Genomic DNA, 19,223 nt, shown 5'->3' on the forward strand with positions numbered 1-19,223 from the left:
GTCGTTGTTTTGCTATCAGTCGCCAATGCATTTTTCTTCTTTCCTAAACCATCATGTGGTTCCTGTTGCAAGAAAAATACCAAAATACATGTGACCGTGAATGACAACCGACCATCAAGCGGCGGAAGTAGTGGAAGTGGTAGTAGTCCTTCATCATCCGATACTACTACTACGACTACCACCACCAGCAGTAGTACCACTACTGCATCAACATCAACAGACTCAACAACAACAACAACCACAGAAGCAACGACATCAACAACCACAGCATCAACGACAACAGCAACAACCACAACAACAGCAACAACAACAACAACTGCGGCAGCTAGGCGTCGTCGGTTAGGACGTCGTCGTCAGATTGGTGGTAAGAGAAGAGCCGCTTCAGGGAAAAAAGCAAGGAAAAGTGGACGTAAGGGAAAGGGAGTACGCGCTGGAAAAGGCCCTAGGAAAGCCGCTAACGTCGTGGTGCGTAAAAGTAACGGCAGCAAAGCCAAAAAGGCTAACAAGGCTAACAGAAGCAGTAACAGCAAGAAAAAGTCTGCTAAAAAAGCTGGACGCAAACAATGAAAACATATTTGATTGAATTTGTTGTATTTAAATTGATGTTTATTCCCATTAATAAAGTTGTTGGTTAATAATAAAATGAAGTAAAGAAAGAAATAATTGTAATGTTTCGTAATGTTTTATAAGCAAAGAGCGACCTCCACATTATCGTCTCTTGACGTTCCAGTGGGTAAAAACGATCCACCGGTGGAGGGATTGATTTCACATGAAATGTCTGGATATTGCACTGCTGATTATGAAAGCTATTTATTGGTTCGTCTATGAAACATGCTCAAGAACATGTTCCTATCTCGAATAATCCTTAGTGATTTGGGGAAGATAATGGTAATAGTTTGACCGTGGCAAGGTTATAACCCATTTAACCGACGTTTTGCTATCATAAAGTTTTTGACATTTGTCACACTTATGAAAGAATATTATATATTGTATAATTATTTTATTTTTTTTGTGAAAACGAGGCGTGGCTTTACGTGTTTCACTTCTCTTTTCTTTGTTTCAAGATATTCATCAATTGTGGTTGAGGTCATGTGCGCTTTTGACAACTTTTAAGTGACAGTTAAAAATTGGGTTAAGTTTTGAATGAATTTGAGGTTATGTGTTTGTTTATTATTCTTACATGCAATATTGTGTTGGGACGCAGAGTTTAGTGTTGAAAATGTGTGGTTTATGTCATGTAAAATTTAGGTAGGTTTACCGCTATACAGTCCAAATCTATATGGCGGTTTGAAATCATGATAACATTTTAAGATATCGTACATAACGTCTTTGCAGGAATAGTCCCTTTGAGACTAAAACTGTTCAGCTCCCATATACCGAACATGCGGACCCGAGGTGTTATTGCGAATTTTTTATCACAAATATCGGTCAATCTGCGAGATATATTATATTATAGATATTCAGATAATCCTTATGTGATAATAATATGCCCCTGTACCAAAAATTGGTTCAATAATTCCCTCGGACCCCATATACCTAATAAATAAAATAATTTCAAAACTCCTAAGCTTTATACCATCCAAATCGGACGCTGGATATATATAGTTTAATGCCGAAAATATCTGAAATTATATTATACAGCATGTAATAACTTTTTTTATTCTCATAAGTCGGTATTAATCCTTACAAATTGACAAACAAGAGTATCAAATGTTTGCACTCAAACTTAGCCCTTTCTTACTTGTTATGATTCGAAGGGTATTGTGCACAAAGAACTTACAGGAGGTAAGCAGATAATAGAAAATACTATTTAGGCGTTTTGCGCCGTTGTATTCCAAACCTCAAACTAAAACTGACCTACGTGACGGGAGCATTTTATGATGGTATCCCCACCATTTACGGTGCAATAACCGAGGTGCTGAAAAATATTCCTATATGGTAAATGGCATAAAAGTGAAGAGAAAACTGACTGACTACCTCGCAACGTTACAATCGACCACAACACGTGCAGCATTAGATAGATAACGAGAGTTGAAGAGGGAAGCGAGACTCATTTGCAGACAAAAAAGGAGAGAGGCCGAAATGCATGACTACAAGGAGCATGACAAGCTGGCCAACAACGTAATGCTCGAGAATTCAATGAAAAGATGGGACCTAACAGAAGCTTTCAAGACTGGACCATACTCTTGTAGAAGCCCAGAGGTGATCTAGTGACTTGCGGCCAGAGCATACTGAAATTATGGACAGAACACTTCTCAAGCCTGCTGATTGGCAGAAGCATGCATCAGCTTGTTTGTAGAATATAGTCTGACGAAAGCATGCCCAACGATTGAAATTTAAGTGAGCTCTGCACAATCCACAAAAAGGAAGTCCCCAAAATCATGGCCAACTACCGTAGGATAATCCTTCTCAACAGCGTTAATAAGGTTCTATCGAGCGTACTGTGCGAAAGAGAAAAGCCCAGCGTCAACAAACTGTTTGGACCTTATTAGTATGAATGAAGATTGCGAAAATCTACAACTGACCTGATATTCACTATGCGCCAAATCTTGGAAACATCCGTGAAAAGAGGATCGACACACACCACCTCTTCGACGACTTTAAAGACGCCTTCGACAGCATAAAAAGGAGTTACCTTTATGTGGCCTTGTCTGAGTTTGATATCCCCGCTCAATTTATACGGCTGTGTAAACTGGAGTCCGTCAGGATCGGTAAGAACATCTCCGAGCCCCTTGATGCCAACGAGATTTCAGACAAGGCGACTACCTCGTATATCTTGGAACCAGCGTTAACACCAACAACAAAGTCAGCCGCGAAATCCGACGCAGAATAACTCTTTCCAAGAAATTGTGTAGGCAATTGAGAAGTAAAGTTCCTGTCAACGAACAAAGTCCAAATTCCAAAAGTCACTCATCATCCTCGTTCTGCTATATGGTGCAGAAGCATGGATGCTTTGCATCTGATGAGCCGGCGTTACAGTTTTCGAAAGGGTTCTGCAGATAATTTATGGTTCTTTGCGCATTGGCAATGGCGAATACCGCAATCGATGGAACGATGAGCTATAAATGAGATATAGGACGACCTTGACATAGTTTATATTTTGTGCAAAATCACCAGTATTATTATTTAATGACTCGAAAATAAATAAACTTCAAGGGAACTAACTTTAACTTTGGCTCTATGCAACATATTGTGGGAGTATACAAATCGCATAGGTTCAAAAACATATTTGCATTAAACATATGTACGCAGATGCAACAAATAACGCGATTATAGAATGTCTCTCCAACTGAGTTTGCACTTTGTTTGACTACAGAAACTGAAGCGATTTCTGAGGCGTAATCAGTCTTGCCCTCGTTCAAATCAAAGCTTTATCAATTCTAACAATTTAACAATGTTTTATAAGACTATTCCTCGTCGTTGTTTTATATCAGTTTCTTCTTTCCTAAACCATCATGAAAGCTGAACTAATCAAAGCGGGTGTTGAGGCCGATACTATCAATATCATCAGCAGTACCACTACTGCATCAACATCAACAGACTCAAATAACAACAACAACCAACGAACGACATCAACAACCACAGCATCAACGACAACTCAACCACAACAACAGCAGCTCGAACAATTTCGTCGGTTAGGACGTCGTCGTCAGCAGCAAAGAGCCGCTGGGAAAAAAGAAAAGTGGACGTAAGGAAAAGGGAGTACGCTGAAAAGCCTTGTCGTGAAACGGCGTTTGGTATCGAAGCAGTAAAGCTCTGCTAAAAAGCTGGACGCAAACAATGAAAACATATTTGATTGAATTTTTTGTATTTAAATGATGTTTATTCCCATTAATAAAATAATAAAATGAACTAAAGAAAGAAAATAATTGCAATGTTTGCACTTAAAACAAAGAGCGACCTCCTTATTATCGTCTCTTGCTTCCAGTGGGGTTCAAACGATCCACCGGTGGGGGATTGATTTCACATGAAATGTCTGGATATTGCTTCTTATGAAAGCTATTTGGTTCGCATGGTCTGAATATCTGTTCTGTTGTAATGATTTTGACCAGGTTTAAAGCCATTTAACCGACGTTTGCTATCATACGGTTTTTGACAATCAGAATATTATATATTGTATAATTATTTTATTATTTTTTGACGGTGGGTTTACGTGTTTCACTTCTATTTTCTTTGTTTCAAGATATTCGCTCGATAGAACCTTATTTGCGATGTTGAGGAGGCTAATTCCACGGTAGTTGGCGCAGATTGTGGTGTCTCTTTCTTATGGATTGGGCATAGCACACCAAAATTTCAATCGCTGAGCATTCTTTCGTTCGACCATTTCTTACAAAGAAGCTGATTCATGCCCCTTATCAGTTCTTCGCCGTCGTGTTTGAATAGGTCTTTTGCATCGGCCCTTCAGGTGGGTAATTTCTTTGTTGTGTCTTCAGGTGGTCGGACAACATGACTTGCAATGGAACGTCGGCTCCATCATCATGTTTGTCGGGCAAATGGAACAACTCGTCAGTTGTTGTCATCGTCCAGGCCTCTGCACCATATAGCAGGACGGGAATTATGAGTGACTCATAGAGTTTGGTTTTTGTTTGTCGAGAGAGGACTTTGCTTTTCAATTGCCTACTCAGTCCGAAGTAGCACCTGTTGGCATGAGTTATCCTGCGTTGGATTTCCAGGCTGACATTGTTGGTGGTGTTTACGCTGGTTCCAAGATAGACGAAATTATCTACGACTTCAAATTTATGACTGTCAACAGTGCCGTGAGTGCCAAGTCGCGAGTGCGGCGACTGTTTGTTTGATGACAGGAGATATTTCGTCTTGCCCTCGTTCACAGCCAGACCTATTTGTTTTGCTTCCTTGTCCAGTCTGGAGAATGCCGAACTAACGGCGAGGGTGGTGAGGCCGATAATATCAATATCATCAGCATACGTCAGCAGCTGTACACTCTTATAGAAGATGGTACCTTCTCTATTTAGTTCTGCAGCTCGAATAATTTTCTCCAGAAGCAGGCTGAAGAAGTCGCACAATAGGGAATCGCCTTGTTGGAACCTCGTTTGGTATCGAACGGCTCGGAGAGGTCCTTCCCGATTCTGACAGAGCTTTTGGTGTTGCTCAACGTCAGCTTACACAGCCGTATTAGTTTTGCGGGGATACCAAATTCAGACATCGCGGCATAAAGGAAGCTCCTTTTCGTTCTGTCGAAAGCAGCTTTGAAATCGACGAAGAGGTGGTGTGTGTCGATTCTTCTTTCACGGGTCTTTGGCGCATGGTGAATATCTGTTCTGTTGTTGATTTGCCAGGTTTAAAGCCACACTCATAAGGTCCAATCAGCTTGTTGACGGTGGGCTTTAATTTTTCACACAATACGCTCGATAGAACCTTATATGCGATGTTGTGGAGGCTAATTCCACGGTAGTTGGCGCAGATTGTGGTGTCTCTTTTTTTATGGATTGGGCATAGCACACCTAAATTTCAATCGCTGAGCATTCTTTCGTTCGACCATATCTTACAAAGAAGCTGATTCATGCCCCTTATCAGTTCTTCGCCGTCGTGTTTGAATAGCTCCATCGGCCCCCGCCGCTTTGTTGTTCTTCAGGTGGGTAATTGCTATTCGAACTTCTTCATGGTCGGGCAATGGAACACCGGCTCCATCATCATCGTTTGGGGAATCAGGTATCAGTAATGCTCGAGAATTCTATGAAAAGATGGGACCTAACAGAAGCTTTCAAGACTGGACCATACTCTTGTAGAATCCCACAGGTGATCTAGTGACCTATGGCCAGAGCATACTGAAATTATGGACAGAACACTTCTCAAGCCTGCTGATTGGCAGAAGCATGCATCAGCTTGTTTGTAGAATATAGTCTGACGAAAGCATGACCAACGATGGAAATTTAAGTGAGCATAGTCCATAAAAATGGAGTCCCCACAATCATCGCCAACTACCGTAGGATTATCCTTCTCAACAGCGTTAATAAGGTTCTATCGAGCGTGCTGTGCGAAAGAGTAAAGCCGAGCGTCAACAAACTGTTTGGACCTTTTTAGTATGGATGAAGATTGCGAAAATCTACAACTGACCTGATATTCACTATGCGCCAAATCTTGGAAACATCCGTGAAAAGAGGATCGACACACACCACCTCTTCGTCGACTTTAAAGACGCCTTCGACAGCACAAAAAGGAGTTACCTTTATGTGGCCTTGTCTGAGTTTGATATCCCCGCAGAATTTATACGGCTGTGTAAACTGGAGTCCGTCAGAATCGGGAAGAACATCACCGAGCCGCTTGATACCAAACGAGGTTTCAGACAAGGCGACCACCTATCGTGCAACTTCTTTACTCTACTCCTGGAGAAAAGATGCAGAGCGGAATAGAGAAGGTACAACTGGTGGCGTACGGCGATGACATCGATATCATTGCCATAGCAACCGCGCCGTTACCTCTGCTTTCTCCAAACTGGATAAGGAAGCGAAGTAAATGGGTCTGGTAGTGAACGAGGGTAAGACGAAATATCTCCTCTCATTAAGCAAACCATCGTCAAATTCGTGACTTGTCTTTCAAGTCACTATTGACAGTCCCAAGTTATAACTAGATAAGTCGTCTATCTTGGAACCAGCGTTAACACCAACAACAAAGTCAGCCGCGAAATCCGACGCAGAATAACTCTTTCCAAGAAATTGTGTAGGCAATTGAGAAGTAAAGTTCCTGTCGACGAACAAAGTCCAAATTCCAAAAGTCACTCATCATCCTCGTTCTGCTATATGGTGCAGAAGCATGGATGCTGACAACATCTGATGAGCCGGCGTTACCAGTTTTCGAAAGAAAGGTTCTGCAGATAATTTATGGTTCTTTGCGCATTGGCAATGGCGAATACCGCAATCGATGGAACGATGAGCTATAGATGAGATATAGGACGACCTTGACATAGTTTATATTTTGTGCAAAAACACCAGTATTATTATTTAATGACTCGAAAATAAATAAACTTCAAGGGAACTAACTTTAACTTTGGCTCTATGCAACATATTGTGAGAGTATACAAATCGCATAGGTTCCAAAAACATATTTGCATTAAACATATGTGCGCAGATGCAACAAATAACTTTTATTTGAGAAAAAACAACACGCTATTATTGAATGTCTCCTCCAACTGAGTTTGCACTGTAAATATTTAACTACGAAACTGAAGCGATTCCTGAGGCGTAATCGGGTATAAATACGGTTGCAGCCACCTCAGTTTCAACAGTTCAAATCAAAGCTTTAACAATTCTAACAATTTAACAATGTTGGTTATAAGACTATTCCTCGTGGTTGTTTTGCTATCGGTCGCCAATGCTTTTTCTTCCTTCCTAAACCGTCCGGCTGTGGTGGTACGTGTGGTTCCTGTTGCAAGGGAAAGACAAGTGTAAGTGTGACCGTGAATAAGAAACCAGGAAGTAGTCCATCATCCGATACTACTTCTACTACCGCCGCTGCAACAACAACAACGACAGCATCATCAGACACAACAACAACAACGACATCATCATCAGACACAACAACAACAACAACCACAGAAGCAACGACATCAACAACCACAGCATCAACGACAACAGCAACAACAACAACAACAGCAACAACAACAACAACGGCGGCAGCTAGGCGTCGTCGGTTAGGACGTCGTCGTCAGATTGGTGGTAAGAGAAGAGCCGCTTCAGGGAAAAAAGCAGGGAAAAGTGGACGTAAGGGAAAGGGAGTACGCGCTGGAAAAGGCCCTAGGAAAGCCGCTAACGTCGTGGTACGTAAAAGTAACGGCAGCAAAGCCAAAAAGGCTAACAAGGCTAACAGAAGCAGTAACAGCAAGAAAAAGTCTGCTAAAAAAGCTGGACGCAAACAATGAAAACATATTTGATTGAATTTGTTGTATTTAAATTGATGTTTATTCCCATTAATAAAATTGTTGGTTAATAATAAAATGAAGTAAAGAAAGAAATAATTGTAATGTTTCGTAATGTCTTATAAACAAAGAGCGACCTCCACATTATCGTCTCTTGCCGTTCCAGTGGGTTCAAACGATCCACCGGTGGAGGGATTGATTTCACATGAAATGTCTGGATATTGCACTGCTGATTATGAAAGCTATTTATTGGTTCGTCTATGAAACATGCTCAAGAACATGTTCCTATCACGAATAATCCCTAGCGATTTGGGGAAGATAATGGTAATAGTTTGACCGTGGCAAGGTTATAACCCATTTAACCGTTTTGCTATCATAAGGCTTTTGACATTTGTCACACTTATGAAAGAATATTATATATTGTATAATTATTTTATTTTTTTTGTGAAAACGAGGCGTGGCTTTACGTGTTTCACTTCTCTTTTCTTCGTTTCAAGATATTCATCAATTGTGGTTGAGGTCAAGTGCGCTTTGGACAACTTTTAAGTGACAATTAAAAATTGGGTTAAGTTTGGAATGAATTTGAGGTTATGTGTTTGTTTATTATTCTTACTTGCAATATTGTGTTGGGACGCAGAGGTTAGTGTTGAGAATGTGTGGTTTGTTTCATGTAAAATTTAGGTAGATTTACCGCTGTATAGTACAAATCTATATGGCAGTTTGAAATCATGATAACATTTTAGTCCCTTTGAGACTAACTGTTCAGCCCCCATATACAGAATATGCAGACCGGGTCTTGTTGCGAATTTTTTATCACAAATATCGGTCAATCTGCGAGATATATTATATTATAAAAATTCAGATAATCCTTATGTGATAATAATATGCCCCTGTACCAAAAATGGGTTCAATAATTCCCCAGTCCCCATATGCCTAATAGAAACATTTTCCAACTTCCAGATGACTTTACTTTACCTTAAGAAAACTCAGAGAGCATGGTTTTCTCTTAATAATATGTAGTTATGCCAAATATTGACAAAAACTGATTATTATTACCCCTATCTTCCATATACCTAATAAAAAAATATTTTCAAAATTCCTGTAAACTTTATACCATCCAAATCGATCCAAATCCAAGTCGATTTTAATCCTTACAAATTGTAAGAGAATCAAATGTTTGCACTCGAACTTAACCCTTTCTTACTTGTTATGATTCGAAGGGTATTGTACACAAAGAACTAGTTGCAGGAAGTAAACAGTTAATAGAAAATACTATTTAGGTGTTGTGCATCGTTGGTGCGAAATAATTTGTAGACCATATATTCCAAAACTGAAAGTTTACATGTCAGCAGCCTTTTATGTACATATGTATGTATCCCCCGCCATTCACGGTACAGTACTCGAGGTGCTGAAGAATATTCATATAAATGCCATAAAAAAATCTATGCAGGTGTAAGTTGATCGGTCCTAAATTGTCTTCAATCTAACGGTACCTAGTTGGATTAAATAATAACTTTCAAAGATAATATAATGTGCATTAAATTTTATGTCTAAAAAGTTCGTATATTTTTGGGACATATGTGTATTCAAGTTGTATACATAGATATTATTTGTATTTTTATTTTTATTATTTGCATCACCTACACGAAGGTCATAACACTCAGTGACCTATATTTCGTGCAAACATAACAGTATTAATATACAATGATTCGCAAATAAATGAACTTCAAGGGCGCTAACTTTAACTTTATGCAACATATTGTGGGAGTATACAAATTGCATAGGTTCCAAAAACATATGTGCACAGATGCAATAAATAACTTTTATTTGAGAAAAAACAACACGCTATTATAGAATGTCTCCTCCAACTGAGTTTGCACTGTAAATATTTAACTACGAAACTGAAGCGATTCCTGAGGCGTAATCGGGTATAAATACGGTTGCAGCCACCTCAGTTTCAACAGTTCAAATCAAAGCTTTAACAATTCTAACAATTTAACAATGTTGGTTATAAGACTATTCCTCGTCGTTGTTTTGCTATCAGTCGCCAATGCATTTTTCTTCTTTCCTAAACCATCATGTGGTTCCTGTTGCAAGAAAAATACCAAAATAAATGTGATCGTGAATGACAAGCGACCATCAAGCAGCGGAGGTGGTAGTAGTCCTTCATCATCTGATACTACTACTACGACTACCACCACCAGCAGTAGTACCACTACTGCATCAACATCAACAGACTCAACAACAACAACAACCACAGAAGCAACGACATCAACAACCACAGCATCAACGACAACAGCAACAACAACAACAACAGCAACAACAACAACAACGGCGGCAGCTAGGCGTCGTCGGTTAGGACGTCGTCGTCAGATTGGTGGTAAGAGAAGAGCCGCTTCAGGGAAAAAAGCAAGGAAAAGTGGACGTAAGGGAAAGGGAGTACGCGCTGGAAAAGGCCCTAGGAAAGCCGCTAACGTCGTGGTGCGTAAAAGTAACGGCAGCAAAGCCAAAAAGGCTAACAAGGCTAACAGAAGCAGTAACAGCAAGAAAAAGTCTGCTAAAAAAGCTGGACGCAAACAATGAAAACATATTTGATTGAATTTGTTGTATTTAAATTGATGTTTATTCCCATTAATAAAATTGTTGGTTAATAATAAAATGAATCATAGAAGGAAATAATTGTATTAACGGGTTTTATTCAATAGGGACGCTACAAAAGTATACCGATAGGGACAGCAAACGACGCCTTATTTTTCCCACTTTTGTGACATTTTTCTTCAGTTAGATTTGTCATTTCATAATGGAAAGATATACGATTTAAAAACGAGTCGAAATTATTAAAACTTACTGCCGAAATCTGCAGTCAGTGACCTCAACTTTAAAAGCGCTACATCTAATTTATGGTATTCATAGTTATCCTGTCACATCAACAATTAGACGTCTAGTGTAAAAATTTGATTTAAGGCACAGTACAAAATGCTTCCGTGCCAGTGAGACAAAGAGGTGACCGAAGTGTCGAGAATATTGCTGCCACTAGCGCATCAATTGAGGAAATTAGTCTCTCACACGTTGTGCTCAAGCGTTGGGCGCCTTGTGACGTCATTATGGTGAATTTTGTGAAAAGATCTTGGCCTACATCTTAACAACCATTTCACAATCGTCGTATGATTGTGAATTGGGCTGAGCAGCAAGTTAAAAACGATCCGGATTTTCATCGAAAAATCGTCTTCAGCGATGAGGCTCATTTCTGGCTGAATGGTTTCGTCAATAAGCAAAATATGCATTTTTGGTCAGACAGCAATCCACACGTACTATAAAGTCACCATTGCATTCCGAAAAAATTAAGGTTTGGTGCCGTTTATGGGTCAGCGGCGTCATTGGACCGTACTTCTTCCAAGATGATCAAGACCGGCACATTGTCAGAATCGATTTATTGAAAACCTAGTTTGATGAACGTGTGATCTCACGAGATGGCGATTTGACGCCGTTAGACTATTTCCTGTGTGGCTACGTCAAGTCTATGGTCTATGCCAACAATCCAGCGACGATTGATATCGAACGTGAAATTGGAGCAGTATCGACCGTTTTATGCTTGAAAACCGTCGAAAATTGGGTTCAGCGTCTGGACTTCTGCAAGTGTGCCCGTGGTGGCCATGCAAAAGTTCCATACATAATGGCATTGAAAGTACTTTCACAGGAATAAAGAATTTCACTGATATCCCAAACCGTTTTTGTTTTATATAAAACAAACTTTTGTAACGATCTTTTTGGAAAACCAGAAATGTATATCGTAAATTCTTATAGACATCATGAGAAGCCGCATATGCCGCATACCTTAAAAATTGGTGCCGACTTTATGTTTTTAGAAGTATTACATTATATTATAACTTTTTCTGATTGTTGAGAGGCTTCGAAAGACCACGCTGTAAGGGAATTTACTTCACTTTATATTTCTACTAGTGCGATTTACAACGCCGATTATAAAAAGCTGGTCAAGATTTTACGCAAACTTTCTTGCTTCGTCTAACAAATCTTCTCAAGAATGTTCCTTTTACTTTGGATAAGCTAACTTTGAAAACTAACAGAGCTTTCGGCGGTTGCGTAGTTTAAAAAAGAAATACAGAACATAAGCGCGTAAAACCCGCAAGAAAGCTAACGGAAAAATCGATTAAACATCACTGACGCCATATTGTGACATTTTTGTTGTGAAATATTTTAAGATCAAAGCTGAGAATGTACTGCTTATGACGGCTACAGCGCGTAGGTAACACTGAGATGTTCTGCCTTCATAAACTTCAAAAAGCATTCACACAGCTGATTAGAATTGGTAATGAGCGTAGGAGTGCACACAAATCAAAATAACTCAAGCATATACCACCAGTGATTGAACCGCGCGACAAGACACTTTCTTCACAATTGGCTTCCTCGAGAGTATTAGAACTTTTCTGTGCAGTGGCACTTGCACAGCACATTTCATCGACACTTTTGATTGCTTCTTATACTATATGCTTGTAGTTAGGTATGTATGTACTGACTGCAAGAATAATAGAAAGATTATGCTGAAGAGGAATATCTACACTCGGTGAGCTCAACATAGTACGAGGCTAATAATAGGGTGACATGGTAGACAATCAGCCGTGGCGTGCTACTGGCACTCACTGCTAAGGTCATATTTATGTCTTTATTTTTCGTATACCTTGTATTATGTTTTTAGTTACTTTGAAAGATGTGCCATTTGATTTTATTCGCTTCCGGTTGCCACTCATGCTGTGTGACGTACGTTTGTCGAGTGTACCAATGTTGTTTGATTTGAGGTTAGGTACATATATGCTTAACAGAAATGGCTCTATTTATTTTAGTAGAAAAATTACTAAGGAGCAAAGATTTAGATCAGAGAACGGAGTCATGTATAGACGTTCACGTGAGTGAGGAAAGTTTTCTTAGCACCATTCACCTGGTAATTGCCAGAAATGATTCCTTTACATATGGCTCAAGCAGCTCACGACTTCCGGTCTTAGACCAAGTATCCTCTAGGTAGCCAAAAAACATCCTTTTGGAGGCGAGCTAAAGTTAGAAGGGGTATCATCGCCCCCCCACTGGTTGTCTGCAGGGTTTGGGACTCGCCACATGAAAAACATTACCAATGAAAAGAAGAAAACAGCTTCGGAAGAGAGATCCTCCTTTAGATAACGACCTCTGAAAACACACACACCTGGAATGTCTGGTCCCTTAATTGGGAAGGTCTCGCTGCCCAGCAGGTTGATGTCATAGACGATGATAACATCTGCTGAGTGAACGTTACGAGTTTTCGAGAGAAAAGTTCTACGGAAGATTTATTGTCCTTTGCGCATGTGCAACGGCGAATATCGCATTCGATGGAATGATGAGCTGTACGATTTATACGACGACATTGACTTAGTTCAGGGAATTAAGAGACAGCTGCTACGCTGAGTAGGTCGTGTCGTCCGTATGGATGAAAACACTCCAGCTTTGCAAGTATTCGTCACAGTACCCGCCGGGGGAAGCAGAGCAAGAGTTAAACCTCTCTTCCGTTGGAGAGATCAGGTGGGAAAGAACCTGGATGTACTCGGTAACTCGAATTGGCGCCAATTTGCGAAAAGAAGAAGCGAATGGCACGCTGTTGTTAAAGAATAAAAAATATTGAAACAAATAGAGAATATTTACTAATCAAATGACAGACGTGCTGGGGCTGAAAATTTGGGCCTTCAGTCATAGTTTCTTGGTTTCTGAGGGAATATTTTATGAAATTTTATCTTTTTTAGAAAAATACGTAACACATAAGCCTCTTACTTACATACTTGAGTATATGTACATACATATGTACCATTATCAACATGTTAAGTTTTATCTTAAATAATTTCCTTCTTGGAAACTACAGGCCATAAATAATTATACAACTTCTCTCGAATACTTTCTATGAGCATACACATTACACATACATACATATAATAGAAATAAGCTTATTCAATAGAATGCAGAATATAAGCCCCATTTCAACCGTTATAAGGTTGTAGGCTAATGCTAGTCAAGACCATAACGCCGACAATGACAGCATAACAATAATGAAGTGTCAAATAACAACAACAAAATGGAAAACAACAAAGCGACAACAGTTGTTTTACAGCTTGTGGTAGCGAAGTAGCATAAGAACTAAGCTGAGACGGAGAAAAATTGGGGAAAAAACAAACCGGCAGCAAAGAAGTGTTAACCCACTGCCGCAGTGTCGGCATGTTGCACTACTTTCCGACTGGCAATGCAAGGAAATGGTAGAAGGAAAGGAGGAAGCAGAGTAGCAAATAATATGGTATGACAGATTTTTTTCACTTTTCTTCATTCTTTTGTCACAACTTTTCATGTCATGCTTGCGGTGCGACCGACTTAGCAATGCGTTCATGCATTTAACTTCTGAAATGATTTTTGTAAGTTTTTTACCATTTTCTTTTTTTACGTTTTTATGCTTTAATATTTTTTGTTTTTTTTTTTTTTGTATTTTTGTAGTAATTCTTTTGCTATTATAGATATGTGTGAAAATTTCCATGGTCGTAAAAGAAACGAACGACATTAATGAGCGTTTGACATTAGAATGAGAATGTGTAACTGTAGTCTGGTTTTTTCTCAGGCATGCTCGAAGCGTAATTTAGCACTTTTATTTTAGCATTAAGCATCACATAATCAAAGTGGAGCATTTTTAATTGACATTCAACCACTGCATGGTAATAAAATATTAATTGCGCCACAAGAATTCTTAGAGTGGCAAAACATAGCATATAAAAATATTAAAACAAAGAATTAAAAAAAATTTTAAATTACAAAAAACAAAAAAAAAATAATATAAAAAAAATAAATTTAAAACAAAAATAATATAAAAAATAATTTGAAATTTTATAAATATTTACTTAAAAAAAATTAAAATTAAAAAACTTATATAAAAAATAATTTAAAATTTTTTTAAATAATTATACCTAATGTAATAATATATAAAACTATTTTAATATTAAAATTGTTTTTTTATATTATTATTTTTTGTTTTAAATTTCAAAATTTTTATATAATAATTACATATTTAAAAAAATTTCAAATAATTTTTGTTTTATATTTTTTTCTATATATTACATTATAATTATTTAAAAATTACATTACAATTCTATAATAATTAAAAAAATGAACTTTATATTATTGTTTTTAATTTAAATTCAATTTAGAAAAATTTAAATTATTTTTTACATTAAAAAAAAACATTTTAATTACAAAAAAATAATATAAACAAAATAAATTAAAATTTTATAATTATTTAATTAAAAAAATAAAAATTAAAAAACTTATAAAAAAAAGTAATTTTAAAATTTTTTAAATAATTATAATGTAATAATATAATATAAAAAAATATTTTAATTTATTATTTTTATATTTTAATATTAAAATAACTTTTTTATATTATTATTTTTTTTTAATTTCAAAATGTTTATGGCTACATATTTAAAATAATTTTTGTCTTATATTTTTTTCTATATATTACATTATAATTATTTAAAAGTTACGTTATAATTCTATAATAATTAAAAAAAATTAACTTTATATTATTGTTTTTAATTTAAAATCAATTTAGAAAAATTTAAATTATTTTTTACATTAAAAAAAATTTTAATTACAAAAAAATAATATAAAAAAAATAAATTAAAATTTTATATTTATTTAATTAAAAAATAAAAATTAAAAAACTTAAAATTTTTTTTTTTAAATAATTATAATGTAATAATATAATATAAAAAAATATTTTAATATTTTAATTTTATTTATTTTAATTTATTATGTTTATATTTTAATATTAAAATTACTTTTTTATATTATTATTTTTTTTTATTTCAATATTTTTATAACTACATATTTAAAATAATTTTTGTTTTATATTTTTTTTATATATTACATTATAATTAAGTAAAAATTACATTATAATTCTATAATTAATTAAAAAAATAAATTTATATTATTGTTTTTAATTTAAATTCAATTTAGAAAAATTTAAATTATTTTTTACATTATGTTTTTTTTAATTAATTTTTTTTTTATTTAATTTTTTGTTTTAATTGTTTTTTATGCTTTGTTTTAACACTCTAAGAGTTCTTGTGGGCAAATAATTATAGAAAATTTAAATAAAATCGTGTGAAAAATTTTACTATAAACAGCTAGAAACTCCCACGATTTCACCCAAAGAACTATTTTATAAAAACCCATAATTTTATTACAGTTCATTCAACGAAAAAAAAAATCATTAAATATACAGTAAAATTTAAAATTGGCAAAACCTGCCGCCAAGCCCATTGGCTGGCATTTACAGTTATAGCTGACATCTTTTTCCATATTTCAAGCCTACACTCACACACAGGCAGTTGGCACGTATTTGTTTGTCGGTCCGTTGCAGCGCACATCAAAGGCAACGCACCGCATTTGCAATCACAAAAGCTGATAATTGTTAGTTAATACGTAGTTGCCAGATTGTTAGTTTGCATGCGTTTACTAAAGTTAACAAACTCACTTGATAATTATTATAGCAAATAATTTTTAGGACAAGCCCGTTGTCAACTCGACGACTACCACAGCAGCTACTTTTACGACTGTTCATTGCTGATCCACGAAAGTTTCCACCAGCTAATTGGAAGTCGGCTTTATATCCGGCCGATGACTGTCGAATGTCGCCGTTTTTCACAGCAATAAATTTCAGTTTCATTATATTATTATTAATTGGGTTCTCTGACGAAAAACTTTTTCAAAATCTAGTTAACTCCAACTGAGAATACACAATAAAGTCTTCTTATTTCAAAACCCAATTAATTCCAACAAAGAATAGGGTTACAGAGTACTAAATATCTGAAATTTGTCTTCACCGCTAGCACTAAATACGGCATACACCGAACCAGCATAAGAGTTTTCAAATTACAACTCATAAAGGAAACTGGAATCAATGTAATGAAACATTTATTTAGATTAGATTAGATAAGCGATAGTCGAGCGGCACTTAAAGCGATTTCTGCGTACGAGATCAAATCGCTATTGGTGCAGGAGTGTATAAAACGACTGAATAGTCTACCAGATCGTGATCTGGGTGCCAGATCACAAAGGTATAGCCGAGAACGAAGTGGCTGATGAGCTCGCCCGCTCCGCAGCATTCACCAAAATGGTAGGACCCGAACTTTTCATTGTACTTGGATCCCATATCATAAAGGAGCTGCTCCGCAAGAATGAAGCAGTGGGATAGGTATTGGCAACAACTCATAGGCATGCGCCATTATGTTTAAATATGTATGTAATCAACCTCCATAGGGATAAGCTCAGTCTACTTGTCGCCTTCTTCACTGGCCATTGTAAGCTTAAAAAGCACTTATAGAACGTGAGTCTACCTTCTTGCGCGCATTGCCGTTTCTGCGACATAGAGCCTGAACTGCACAGCAATTTGTAGGCACAGTATAAATGCTAGGTCTAGGTTAGTCGTTGTGACTTATGACAATAGACCTTAGGTCGCGGTACAAACCTCATCGGATAATCTAATATAATCGGACATTTATTTAGTTATGGAATGAAGCGCCGATGACTTGAAAGCACATAATGATTAAAGCCATATGAGGTTACGATGTCGCACTCGTTTGTTATAAAGAAATTTCTAACATCAGACGCCGCACTACGAGTACTCGTATACTGAAAACAAAGGCTTGGTGTATTGTCCGATATACTATCTAATGGCAAATATTCGCATTGTTACAAAATACTTTTAATTGTTGTTTATATTTGTATAATAGTTGTGACACTTGCAAGATGCAAACAATAACTTTTACGACTGGGGTCACTCTGTGCATTGTCACAGCGTTTGAGTTGAACACTTACTTTCACTATTTGTTTCACTTAAAAAACGTAAAGTGTGTTTCTCTTCACAATTTATTGTCGTCATTGCAAATATTTACAGTCCAATTGACGCTTCGTACATAATATTTCGCACTGACGTAACGGTGAAGTGCGTGCAATAGTGAAAGTATCGCATAGACACCGTTTTCAAGTCCAATTGGAACGTCAGTTACGTCGTCATTGTCTTTATAAAAAATTGTTTGCGCAGCTATTATTAATTTGATGATCAAGTTATTTTTTAGGTAATTAAATAGTTATCAAATCGCAGTTTTCAAGTACTCTAATTATTATCTTTTGTGGAAAATTATTAACAAAGCTAACTGTGAAATAAAACGATATAACTTTTCAATAAACATAATGCGCCCGGAAAGCTTGGCAACTATGAAGATTAAAAATGTGTATAAGCTTGGACAAGGTGATTCATTTCCTACTATTTGTAGCATTTTTTTATTCTTGCACCATAGATTGATAATTCTATTAGACATGAGTTGTTCCTTAAATTGAGGGAGAAGAGAAATTCATCTTAATATTAAGGGGGTATTCTACTCTAGAATTTTGAAAAAATCGATTTTTTTTTCATATATTTAAAGTTTAAACCCTTAAGAACATATCCTCCAAAGGATTTTTAAAAATTAAAATTATTTTAAGAGCTACAGTTACTTTAGTGACGCAGTACCTAGCCCGGTTCGGCCGTATCGAATTTTTTAAACGCGTTTTTCTCGAAACTACTTTTTTCCACACGGTACTGGCATTATCTCAAGTTGTATACAATCGATTTACTTGAAATTTTGGGTGAACCTTCTTTATATAATCCTTTATCGTTCCTACCAGCATCGTTTCAAAATTTTTGTTTTTAATATTTTAAAAAAATTCAGGAATTTCAAAAAAAAAAAGCGTAAAAAATGATTTTTATTTTCAGGTAGTCGCCATTTTTCAAAAAAAAAAATTTTTTCGTGTTCCCTGAAATAGGGACTATAACAGCATCCTTACTGATTAAGAATTTCTTTTGATTTTTTTTTCAGACCACCAGGAGAGTCAGGATCAATGTCACCAGGATGCGCCATTTTTTTTCACCTGTCTCGACCCCCCCCCCCCCCCCCCTCTAATTATTTTAATTTTTAATATTTTTGTGTAAAATTTTTTTCTGTATTCTTAAGATATCAATAAAAACACCATAAAAAAATGGATAGTAAAAATATTAATTGCCTTCTTTTTACGACATTTTAAAAATTACCCGAAATTCATGCTTCTAGAGTAGAATACCCCCTTAAACATACATTTGGGGATTTGAAATTGCCTTTCGAATTGCGAAAACTTATTAGGGAAATACTATATGTATATTTCGTTCTACAGCAACCGAAATGGTAGTCCATAATCAACGTTCGAAGCTAAGACCGTCACATAACAGGTGATCCAAGTAGAGGTACTTTTTTCA

The sequence above is a fragment of the Bactrocera neohumeralis genome, chromosome 5 (genome assembly GCF_024586455.1).
Source record: "Bactrocera neohumeralis isolate Rockhampton chromosome 5, APGP_CSIRO_Bneo_wtdbg2-racon-allhic-juicebox.fasta_v2, whole genome shotgun sequence".
NCBI classification, from domain to species: Eukaryota; Metazoa; Arthropoda; class Insecta; order Diptera; family Tephritidae; genus Bactrocera; species Bactrocera neohumeralis.